At 53.0% G+C, this 10,898-nt stretch overlaps 1 long non-coding RNA gene across 1 annotated transcript; it reads right to left on the bottom strand.

The window, feature by feature from the left end:
• Window positions 1-1,900: 1,900 nt before the first annotated feature.
• On the bottom strand, window positions 1,901-7,066 carry LOC142910657 (uncharacterized). The gene is made up of 3 exons (XR_012933056.1): window positions 6,505-7,066; window positions 5,230-5,571; window positions 1,901-2,605 (listed from the first exon to the last, which is right to left on the bottom strand). It is a non-coding gene; the product is annotated as an uncharacterized LOC142910657 (long non-coding RNA).
• Window positions 7,067-10,898: the final 3,832 nt, after the last annotated feature.

Raw genomic sequence — 10,898 nt, 5'->3', positions numbered from 1 at the left:
CGCCTGCAACCGTAATGATTTGCTATTATGGACCCGTATCCCATGGGTGGGTGTCGCATCCTTTCAAATACTCTCCCCTTAGTTGAATTCTGTTATGGAATGTTGGTCGATGGTTGGTTGAGGATAGTGATGGAATGACAGCCAAGGAATGGAATGCGGCCAATAGGATGCCCATCGAGACGACGGGATGATATCAGCTGATGAGTATCACCTGCAGGTACTGGGTGGATTAATACTTTTCGGGATCTCGGGAGATGGTGAGAGCTTTTTGAGAACCTCATCCAGCAGTGGATTGACCATGGATTCTGATGGTGATGGCACTGGACCACTCAGCAACTGTCGGTACAAGGCACAATCAATGTTGAAGGCCTCTTTTTATCTGTTTCACAAAGCCAAGATAATATAACACGTCTGTTCCATTTTTTTATTTAAAGCTTTCGTGACTGCAGGGATTCATATTCTTGGTTCTTTCGGTAAAGTCACCACCACGTAGAAGGGAAACAATAAAATAAAAAAAATAATAAACAATAAAATTCTCACAACGTTTCGACTGCAACACAAGCAATCATCATCAGGTGTGAAAACCACAGCAAGAAAATATGAAAAAAAATATTGCTGTGGTTTTCACACCTGATGATGATTGCTTCTTGTGTTGCAGTCGAAACGTCGTGAGAATTTTATTGTTTTATATTTCTATTATTTTATTGTTTCCCTTCTACGAGGTGACTTTACCGAAAAAACCAAGAATACTCATCTGTTCCAGTTATCGACGTCACTGATGATTTGAGATTAGAATGTATATGCTCTGAACCCTCAGCCCTGTTCACAAAAATGTAATGCTGCTTTGGTTAATTCACGAGAACCAGACAGGAGTTAATTAAGGGTAGACACTCGGATAGTAATACAAAAATGGTTATGACAAGAATGTTTATTAACTCAATTATAATTGCCCAAACGTCGAAGCAGTGAAATGGTTGTGGTGGCTTTTGAATAGTGAAAAACTCCTTTTAAAAACGGTTTTATTTTAAAGTGCACTAAAAAGTAAAGAACCCGATTGGATAACGGGAAGTGGACGACATCTTGAGTACAAGATTTGACCACGACATCAAACAGAGGAATGAAGTTTAATAACTTTTTTGTCACAACTTCGTCCAACTGACCGTCGAGAAGTAGGTCAATGATGCGGCGCCTGCTCACACATCAACGCTTACTTGAATTAATTGGTTATTTTATAAATCAATCTTCAATGTACAAATTTTGTTTGTGTGGAGTGAGGGTGCCCGTAACTCGTTCACACGGAGCAGGCGAGGCGATTCCACAGTTTAGGGACCGCGGCGTTTTTGACCTACACACAAATATATATGAATAATAAGGCGTCCATACAAAATGTTAATAGTTTTAAGGGAGCCAATTAATTGATGCCGATTTTGATATAGGCATGCATTTTCACCGGATCTGAGTACCGTGTGCAAAATGTGGAATTGATTGGATGACGGGAAGTGGACGAAATTTTTATCACAACATTTGACCACGACAAACAGAGGAATCAAGTTAAGTAAAAACATTTTGAACGCGAATGAGAAATCCCCCCCCACCCTCCACCGATGACGCGCGAGCGTTGCTAGGGGCAACCCCCGGGCAGCTTTAGCGGAGCAAGGAAATACTTAAATAATGCGAAATAGCACTAAATTGTTAATTTAACAACTTTTAAAGTTTACGGATGGGAAAACGGAATGGTGCTGGCTCACCACGGGGCTTACGGCGTGGTACCCGGCTACTTTTTTTAAAAGTAAACTCCACGATTCGCGAGCAAGTGTGCGTCCACACAGAGACAGACGGACACACAGAAAAAAATGCCTTTTATAGGTAAGAAAAGAAAAAACGATGACGAGACTCAGTGTGTGAAGAACACGGGATTTATTCGGTTCACAAGTCAACGGATATAACTTCAAAACACTTTTATCGGTCATCTTTTACTCGAGACAGCGTTCCCGTGGGATTATTTCCAAGTCGACAGACGACACCTTTTTTTTACTCATCCTGGCAGACACACACACACGCCTCTGTCTGTGTGTGTGTCTGTGTCTCTGTGTGTGTGACTGTGTCTGTGAGTATGTCTGTGTGTGTCTGTTTGTGTATTTCTATGTGTGTGTCTGTGTGTGTCTATGTGTCTCTGCGTGTGTGTCTATGTGTCTCTGCGTGTGCCTGTGTCTCTGTGTGTGTCTGTGTCTCTGCGTGTGTCTATGTGTCTTGTGTGTCTGTGTCTATGTATCTCTGCGTGTCTGTCTTTGTGTGTTTGTCTATGTGTCTGTGTCTCTGTGTGTGTCTGTCTCTGCGTGTGCCTATGTGTCTCTGTGTCTATGTGTCTGCGTGTGTCTATGTGTCTGTGTGTGTGTGTCTGTGTCTATGTGTATGTGTGTCTACAGTGACACGCGGTGGCGGTAGTGGTGGCGGCCGTGTGGTGCGTGTCGAACTTCTTTCACGCCGTGCGTATCGTAAACATCGCCACAGGGGAGATTAAGGTGGCTGCGGGTGCTGGCGATGATTGCTGGGCGCCCCCCTGCCCACCTACGCCGCTAAACGTCGCTCGCCAGTCTGTTCCAAGCTATGGGGTAGGGGGAGCGAGATAGAGAGGGGGGGGGTGGTGGTGGTAGACCTTTGTCTTGCGGCGTGTAAATATTGTTGCGTGCGTGCGGGGTTTGTCCATGTGGTGGCGGTAATGGTGAGTCGAGCAAAAGCGGTGAAAGTTTGTGGGGTCGCTCCGAGCTCACCCTGTCACCCATCGCTCTCGAGCTCCCTCCTAGGGGAGGATGACGAGGTTGACGAGGTTGATGATCCTCATCGTTTGTGAATGCAGAAATAAACATCAGTTTCATTCTGACCTCCGATCCTGGTCAGCAATTGAACGTCGGGAAACCCTCGCGCCGAGGGGCCCCACCAGTGGGCGTGGCCGTGCCCCACCAGTGGGCGTGGCCGTGCCCCACCAGTGGGCGTGGCCGTGCCCCACCAGTGGGCGTGGCCGTGCCCCCATCACGTGGCGTGTGTAGTGACGGCAGCTACGCTCGGAGTGGCTGGATAATGAAGCTTGAAACGCACAGCAAACCACGTGGCCTCTGATTTATTTGGTGACACGCGATGCGAGGAGGACAGGCAGCCTATACAAAGACAAAGGCACCCCCAGTAGCCTCAGCACACTTTTGTGGCAAGTTCTGTTGGGAGTAGCAATTAAGGGCAGCACTGTAGGGCACTCCGGGGTGGGGAGATAGGGGGGTGGACAGCACCACAGGCCATCAGCCAGCTGCAGAAACATTCCCCTCCTCCACTCACCCCACTCACCCAGTCACCCCTCCACTCACCCCTCCACTCACCCCACCACTCATCTCACTCACCCCTCCATTCATCTCACTCACCCAGTCACCCCATTCACCCCCCCACTCACCCCTCCACTCACCCCACTCACCCCTCCACTCATCTCACTCACCCCTCCACTCATCTCACTCACCCCTCCGCTCACCCCTCCACTCACTCCTCCACTCATCTCACTCACCCATCCACTCACCCCTCCACTCACCCCTCCACTCACCCCTCCGCTCACCCCTCCACTCATCTCACTCATCCAGTTACCCACTCACCCCTCCACTCACCCCTCCGCTCACCCCTCCGCTCACCCCTCCACTCATCTCACTCACCCCTCCACTCACCACTCTGCTCACCCCTCCGCTCACCCCTCCACTCACCCCACTCACCCCTCCACTCATCTCACTCACCCGTCCACTCACCCCTCCGCTCACCCCTCCACTCATCTCACTCACCCCTCCACTCACCCCTCCACTCATCTCACTCACCCCTCCACTCACCCCTCCACTCACCCCTCCGCTCACCCCTCCGCTCACCCCTCCACTCATCTCACTCACCCCTCCACTCACCCACTCACCCCTCCGCTCATCTCACTCACCCCTCCACTCACCCCACTCACCCCTCCACTCACCTCACTCACCCAGTCACCCACTCACCCCTCCACTTATCCCACTCACCCCTCCACTCACCCCACTCACCCCTCCACTCATCTCACTCACCCACTCACCCCTCCACTCACCCCACCACTCACCCCTCCACTCATCTCACTCACTCACCCCTCCACTCACCCCACTCACCCCTCCATTCATCTCACTCACCCAGTCACCCACTCACCCCTCCACTCACCCCTCCACTCACCCCACCACTCATCTCACTCACCCCTCCATTCATCTCACTCACCCAGTCACCCCATTCACCCCCCCCACTCACCCCTCCACTCACCCCACTCACCCCTCCACTCATCTCACTCACCCCTCCACTCACCCCTCCACTCATCTCACTCACCCCTCCGCTCACCCCTCCACTCACTCCTCCACTCATCTCACTCACCCATCCACTCACCCCTCCACTCACCCCTCCACTCACCCCTCCGCTCACCCCTCCACTCATCTCACTCATCCAGTTACCCACTCACCCCTCCACTCACCCCTCCGCTCACCCCTCCGCTCACCCCTCCACTCATCTCACTCACCCCTCCACTCACCACTCCGCTCACCCCTCCACTCACCCCACTCACCCCTCCACTCATCTCACTCACCCGTCCACTCACCCCTCCGCTCACCCCTCCGCTCACCCCTCCACTCATCTCACTCACCCCTCCACTCACCCCTCCACTCATCTCACTCACCCCTCCACTCACCCCTCCGCTCACCCCTCCGCTCACCCCTCCACTCATCTCACTCACCCCTCCACTCACCCACTCACCCCTCCGCTCATCTCACTCACCCCTCCACTCACCCCACTCACCCCTCCACTCATCTCACTCACCCAGTCACCCACTCACCCCTCCACTTATCCCACTCACCCCTCCACTCACCCCACTCACCCCTCCACTCATCTCACTCACCCACTCACCCCTCCACTCACCCCACCACTCACCCCTCCACTCATCTCACTCACTCACCCCTCCACTCACCCCACTCACCCCTCCATTCATCTCACTCACCCAGTCACCCACTCACCCCTCCACTCACCCCACTCACCCCTCCACTCACCCCACTCACCCCTCCACTCATCTCACTCACCCACTCACCCCTCCGCTCACCCCTCCGCTCACCCCTCCACTCATCTCACTCACCCCTCCGCTCACCCCTCCGCTCACCCCTCCACTCTCCCCTCCGCTCACCCCACCACTCATCTCACTCCGCTCACCGCCCAGCCCCCCAGTAGCCCGAGCTGCTGCTGCTGCTGGGGGGCGTTGTCCCCCAGCGCCGCGTTGGCCCTCAGCAGGAACCTCGTGCGGTGACGCCGCCTCTCCCCCCCCCCTCCCCTGCCAGCAGCGCCCTCCTGCACCACCACCTCGTCCGCCTCCTCCTCCTCCGCGTAGGCCGCTGCCAGCAGCAGCTCCGCAATGCCTCCCACCGTGTCGCCGTCCCTCAGGGCCCTCCCCGGGGGGGTCGCCCCCCCCCCCCACCGCCCCCCCCGCCGCGTGGATCCGCGCCGAGCGGCGCACCGGCGTCACGAACCGCGGCCGCAAGGGGGGGGCCGCCGGCGCTGCGGTGGAAGGGGGGGCCGTGATGTTAGGGGGGGCAGCCAGGGTGGTGGTGGTGGTGCAGGAGATGTGGGCGGCTGGGGTGGTGGTGGTGGTGCAGGAGATGTGGGCGACTGGGGTGGTGGTGGTGCAGGTGTGGGCGGCTGGGGTGGTGGTGGTGGTGCAGGAGGTGTGGGCGACTGGGGTGGTGGTGGTGCAGGTGTGGGCGGCTGGGGTGGTGGTGGTGGTGCAGGAGGTGTGGGCGGCTGGGGTGGTGGTGGTGCAGGAGATGTGGGCGGCTGGGGTGGTGGTGCAGGAGGTGTGGGCGGCTGGGGTGGTGGTGGTGCAGGAGGTGTGGGCAGCTGGGGTGGTGGTGGTGCAGGTGTGGGCAGCTGGGGTGGTGGTGCAGGAGATGTGGGCGGCTGGGGTGGTGGTGGTGCAGGTGTGGGCGGCTGGGGTGGTGGTGCAGGAGATGTGGGCGGCTGGGGTGGTGGTGGTGCAGGAGGTGTGGGCGGCTGGGGTGGTGGTGCAGGAGGTGTGGGCAGCTGGGGTGGTGGTGGTGCAGGAGGTGTGGGCAGCTGGGGTGGTGGTGGTGGTGGTGCAGGTGTGGGCGGCTGGGGTGGTGGTGCAGGAGATGTGGGCGGCTGGGGTGGTGGTGGTGGTGGTGCAGGTGTGGGCGGCTGGGGTGGTGGTGCAGGAGATGTGGGCGGCTGGGGTGGTGGTGGTGCAGGAGGTGTGGGCGGCTGGGGTGGTGGTGGTGCAGGAGGTGTGGGCGGCTGGGGTGGTGGTGGTGCAGGAGGTGTGGGCGGCTGCAGTCACGAAAACTTTAAATAAAAAATGTTCGACTTTAAATTAAAAAAAATTTCGACTAAATTAAATTAAAAACTTAAAACATTTTTCGACTTAAATAAATTAAAACAAATTTTAAAAAAATTCGCCCTCAAAAGCACTCAAACCTTGGGCAGCTGAGGCGCGCGAGTTCTCTTTGTCCATCGTAGACATCGCCGGAGAAGTTGTTGTGCTGTTGTTTAGTCGTCGTTGTATAGCTGTTGTATAGTCGTTGTTGTGCTGTTGTATAGTCGTCGTTGTATAGCTGTTGTATAGTCGTTGTTGTGCTGTTGTTTAGTCGTCGTTGTATAGCTGTTGTATAGTCGTTGTTGTATAGCTGTAGTATAGTCGTTGTTGTATAGCTGTTGTATAGTCGTTGTTGTGCTGTTTAGTCGTCGTTGTATAGCTGTTGTATAGTCGTTGTTGTGCTGTTGTATAGTCGTTGTTGTGCTGTTGTTTAGTCGTCGCTGTATAGCTGTTGTATAGTCGTTGTTTATTTGTACTTTAATGTTTAAAGTCGTAAAGTTAAATGGTTAAAGTCGCAGCCTAAGTGGAGGCCTTCGAGGCGGCCATCGACAAATTCTGAAATTTCGCGACCCTTGCCCCCTGAACTCGCCTCCGATGGCTGCGGGAGGGGTGATGCTCGCCTCTGATTGGCTGTAGGCCCAAGGGAGGTGAGGGGAGGGGTGATGATGCTCGCCTTTGATTGGCTGTGGGCCGAGGAGGGAGGGGGAGTGAGGGGAAGGGGGTAATGCTCGCCTTTGATTGGTTGTGGGCCGAGAGGGGTGGTCAGGGGGAGGGGTGATGCTCGCATCTGATTGGCTGTGGGCCGAAGAGGGAGGGGAGTATTCTTATCTCTGATTGGCTGCATCTAAGCGACACAAAACTCGCCGCTGATTGGGTCTCGGGGCAGTTCGTGTTCCCGCGTTTTATTGAAACGTTCATGGACGATTCGATTCGTAGTCACGAATAAACGTTTTTCGATTCCAACACCCACCCCGCCTGCACATTGCCTCTGAATCGATTCGATTCCAACATTCACCCTCCTGTACATTGCCTCTGAATCGATTCGATTCAAACATCCACCCGCCGACACGTTGCCTCTGAATCGATACGATTCCAACACCCACTCGGCACATTGCCTTTGAATCGATTCAATTCCAACAACAGACCCAGCAGGTGCCATGGGTTGACTGCTGTGCCAGGCTACGTACAGGTCACGGGACAGACCCAGCAAGTGCCATGGGTTGACTGCTGTGCCAGGCTAGGTACAGGTCACGGGACAGACCCAGCTAGTGCCATGGGTTGACTGCTGTGCCAGGCTAGGTACAGGTCACGGGATAGACCCAGCAGGTGCCATGGGTTGACTGCTGTGCCAGGCTAGGTACAGGTCACGGGACAGACCCAGTAGGTGCCATGGGTTGACTGCTGTGCCAGGCTAGGTACAGGTCACGGGACAGACCCAGCAGGTGCCATGGGTTGACTGCTGTGCCAGGCTAGGTACAGGTCACGGGACAGACCCAGCAGGTGCCATGGGTTGACTGCTGTGCCAGGCAAGGTACAGGTCACGGGACAGACCCAGCAGGTGCCATGGGTTGACTTCTGTGCCAGGCTAGGTACAGGTCACGGGACAGACCCACAAAGTGCCATGGGTTGACTGCTGTGCCAGGCTAGGTACAGAGGCAGCGCGCCAAGAAATAGCGCGGTCTGCTTCTTGCTGTGCGGCCGAGTTGAATGCATTGGTACATATTTGTTGTCTAAAGCACAAATATTGGAATACGTACCTGTAAGATGGTGCAAATCTTTAATCGATGTATTTGTCTTGTTAACAACACGCTTGCGTAATGGATTAATATTTTGTTGGGGTATTTTTTTGTCCTCCCTCCTTTACCAGCCCAGCCAACTGACTCTTTCTCTCTTCCCTGATGTGGCAACTTCTCATTTATACAATTATACTTCCAAATGTGCATATATTGTCTCCCGCTTTTTCTTTTCATGTGTTCCAAATAAAGACCAATTACAGTTGGAAATAAAGGAGCGAATGAAGGAGGTGGTGAGGGAATGATGAGTAGAATGAAGAGTCTTGTGATGAGTAGTGGTGGTGGTAGTGTGAGTAGTAGTAGTGGTGGTAGTGTGAGTAGTAGTAGTGTGAGTAGTAGTAGTGGTATTAGTAGTGGTGGTGGTGGTGTGAGTAGCAGTGGTGGTGCGAGTAGTAGTAGTGGTAGTGTGAGTAGTGGTGGTGTGATTAGTAGTAGTGGTAGTGTGAGTAGTGGTGGTGTGATTAGTAGTAGTGGTGGTGGTGTGATTAGTAGTAGTGGTGGTGGTGTGATTAGTAGTAGTGGTGGTGTGATTAGTAGTAGTGGTAGTGTGAGTAGTGGTGGTGTGATTAGTAGTAGTGGTAGTGTGAGTAGTGGTGGTGTGATTAGTAGTAGTGGTGGTGGTGTGATTAGTAGTAGTGGTGGTGGTGTGAGTAGTAGTGGTAGTGTGATTAGTAGTAGTGGTGGTGGTGTGATTAGTGGTGGTGGTGTGAGTAGTAGTGGTAGTGTGATTAGTAGTAGTGGTGGTGTGATTAGTAGTAGTGATAGTGTGAGTAGTGGTGGTGTGATTAGTAGTAGTGGTGGTAGTGTAAGTAGTAGTGGTGGTGGTGTGATTAGTAGTAGTGGTGGTGGTGTGATTAGTAGTGGTGATAGTGTGAGTAGTGGTGGTAGTGTGAGTAGTGGGAGTAGTAGTGGTGTGAGTAGTAGTAGTGGTGGTAGTAGTGGTGGTACTAGTGGTAGTAGTAGTGGTGATAGTAGTGGTGGTACTAGTGGTAGTAGTGGTGGTGGTAGTGGTGGTGGTAGTAGTGGTGGTAGTAGTAGTGGTAGTAGTACTAGTAATAGTAGTGGTACTAGTGGTAGTAGTGGTAATAGTAGTGTGAGTAGTGGTGTGAGGCGGCCTGCGGTGATAGTCTACGGACTGAGAGATGGACCTGGCAACTACCAGACCCTGGCACGGAGGGTGAGGGAGGTGAGTGATGGTGGTGAGTGTGGTGAGTGTGGGGTGAGGGTGGTGAGTGTGTGGTGAGTGAGTGGTGTGTGTGCTGTGTGTGGTGAGTGTGTGGTGTGTGCTGGGTTTATGGGTCTCTGTGTGATGAGTCTATGGGTCTCTGTGTGATGAGTCTATGGGTCTCTGTGTGATGAGTCTATGGGTCTCTGTGTGATGAGTCTATGGGTCTTCGTGTGACGATTCTATGGGTCTCTGTGTGATTATTCTATGGATCTTTGTGTGATGAATCTATGGCCTCTCAAGCTAATTAACATTGGGACTCACCCCTTACCAATATGGCCTCTCCAAGCTAATTAACATTGGCACTCACCCCTTACCAAGATGGCCTCTCCAAGCTAATTAACATTGGGACTCACCACTTACCAAGATAGCCTCTACAAACTCATTAACATTGGGACTCACCCCTTACTAAGATGTCCTCTCCAAGCTAATTAACATTGGGACTCACTCAAATACCAAGATGGCCTCTACAAGCTAATTAACATTGGGACTCACCCCTTACTAAGATGGCCTCTCCAAGCTAATTAACATTGTGATTCACCAGGATGGTCTCTGCAAGGTAATTAACATTGGGACTCACCACTTACCAAGATGGCCTCTACAAACTCATTAACATTGGGACTCACCCCTTACTAAGATGGCCTCTCCAAACTAATTAACATTGTGATTCACCAGGATGGCCTCTGCAACGTAATTAACATTGGGATTCACCACTTACCAAGATGGCCTCTACAAACTCATTAACATTGGGACTCACCCCTTACCAAGATGGCCTCTCCAAGCTAATTCACATTGTGATTCACCAGGATGGCCTCTGCAAGGTAAATAACATTGGGACTCACCTCTCCAAGCTTATTCACATTGTGATTCACCAGGATGGCCTCTGCAAGGTAATTAACACTGGGACTCACTCCTTACCAAGATGGCTTCGTGACGTCATACAGCCAGCAGCGGCACCTCCCCTATTACCTAGAATTACGTCACGGCCGTCCACACATTGAGTCGGGCTTAATGACGTCACGACACTCCGAGCAATGACACCTCCCCTACTAAACATGACGTCATGACCCCTGTCAATAAACATTCAGACTTCCTCTAGTGAAGATGACGTCATGACGCCTGCCAATAAACATTGACAACTCCTCTACTAAAGATGACGTCACGACGCCCCGTAAATAAACATTGACACCAACCCTTCCGAGCGCGGATTAATGACGTCATACAATTACTGTCGACACCCCCGCCCCGCTCGAGTGTTAATGACGTCATACAATGAACATCGACAGCCCCGCCCCACCTGGAGTCGACTTCCGCGGTTTGTTCTTTGACAGCGGCCGCCTCGCTCCGCCTGGATAATTTATCTTTCATTCTTAGCGAGTCAACGGGGGAACGAAAACAGGAGGGAAGGAGGGACAGGGGAAGGAGGGAGGGAGGGAACGAAAGAAGGAGGAACGAGGGAACGGAGGGGGAAGGAGGG

Source organism: Petromyzon marinus, unplaced genomic scaffold (genome assembly GCF_048934315.1).
Source record: "Petromyzon marinus isolate PM22_M1 ecotype Great Lakes invasive population unplaced genomic scaffold, UKy_Petmar_22M1.pri1.0 PM_G_Scaffold_15, whole genome shotgun sequence".
NCBI lineage: Eukaryota > Metazoa > Chordata > Hyperoartia > Petromyzontiformes > Petromyzontidae > Petromyzon > Petromyzon marinus.
Note: the sequence above shows the minus strand (reverse complement) of the source record. Positions and strands in the feature narration are given on the sequence as shown.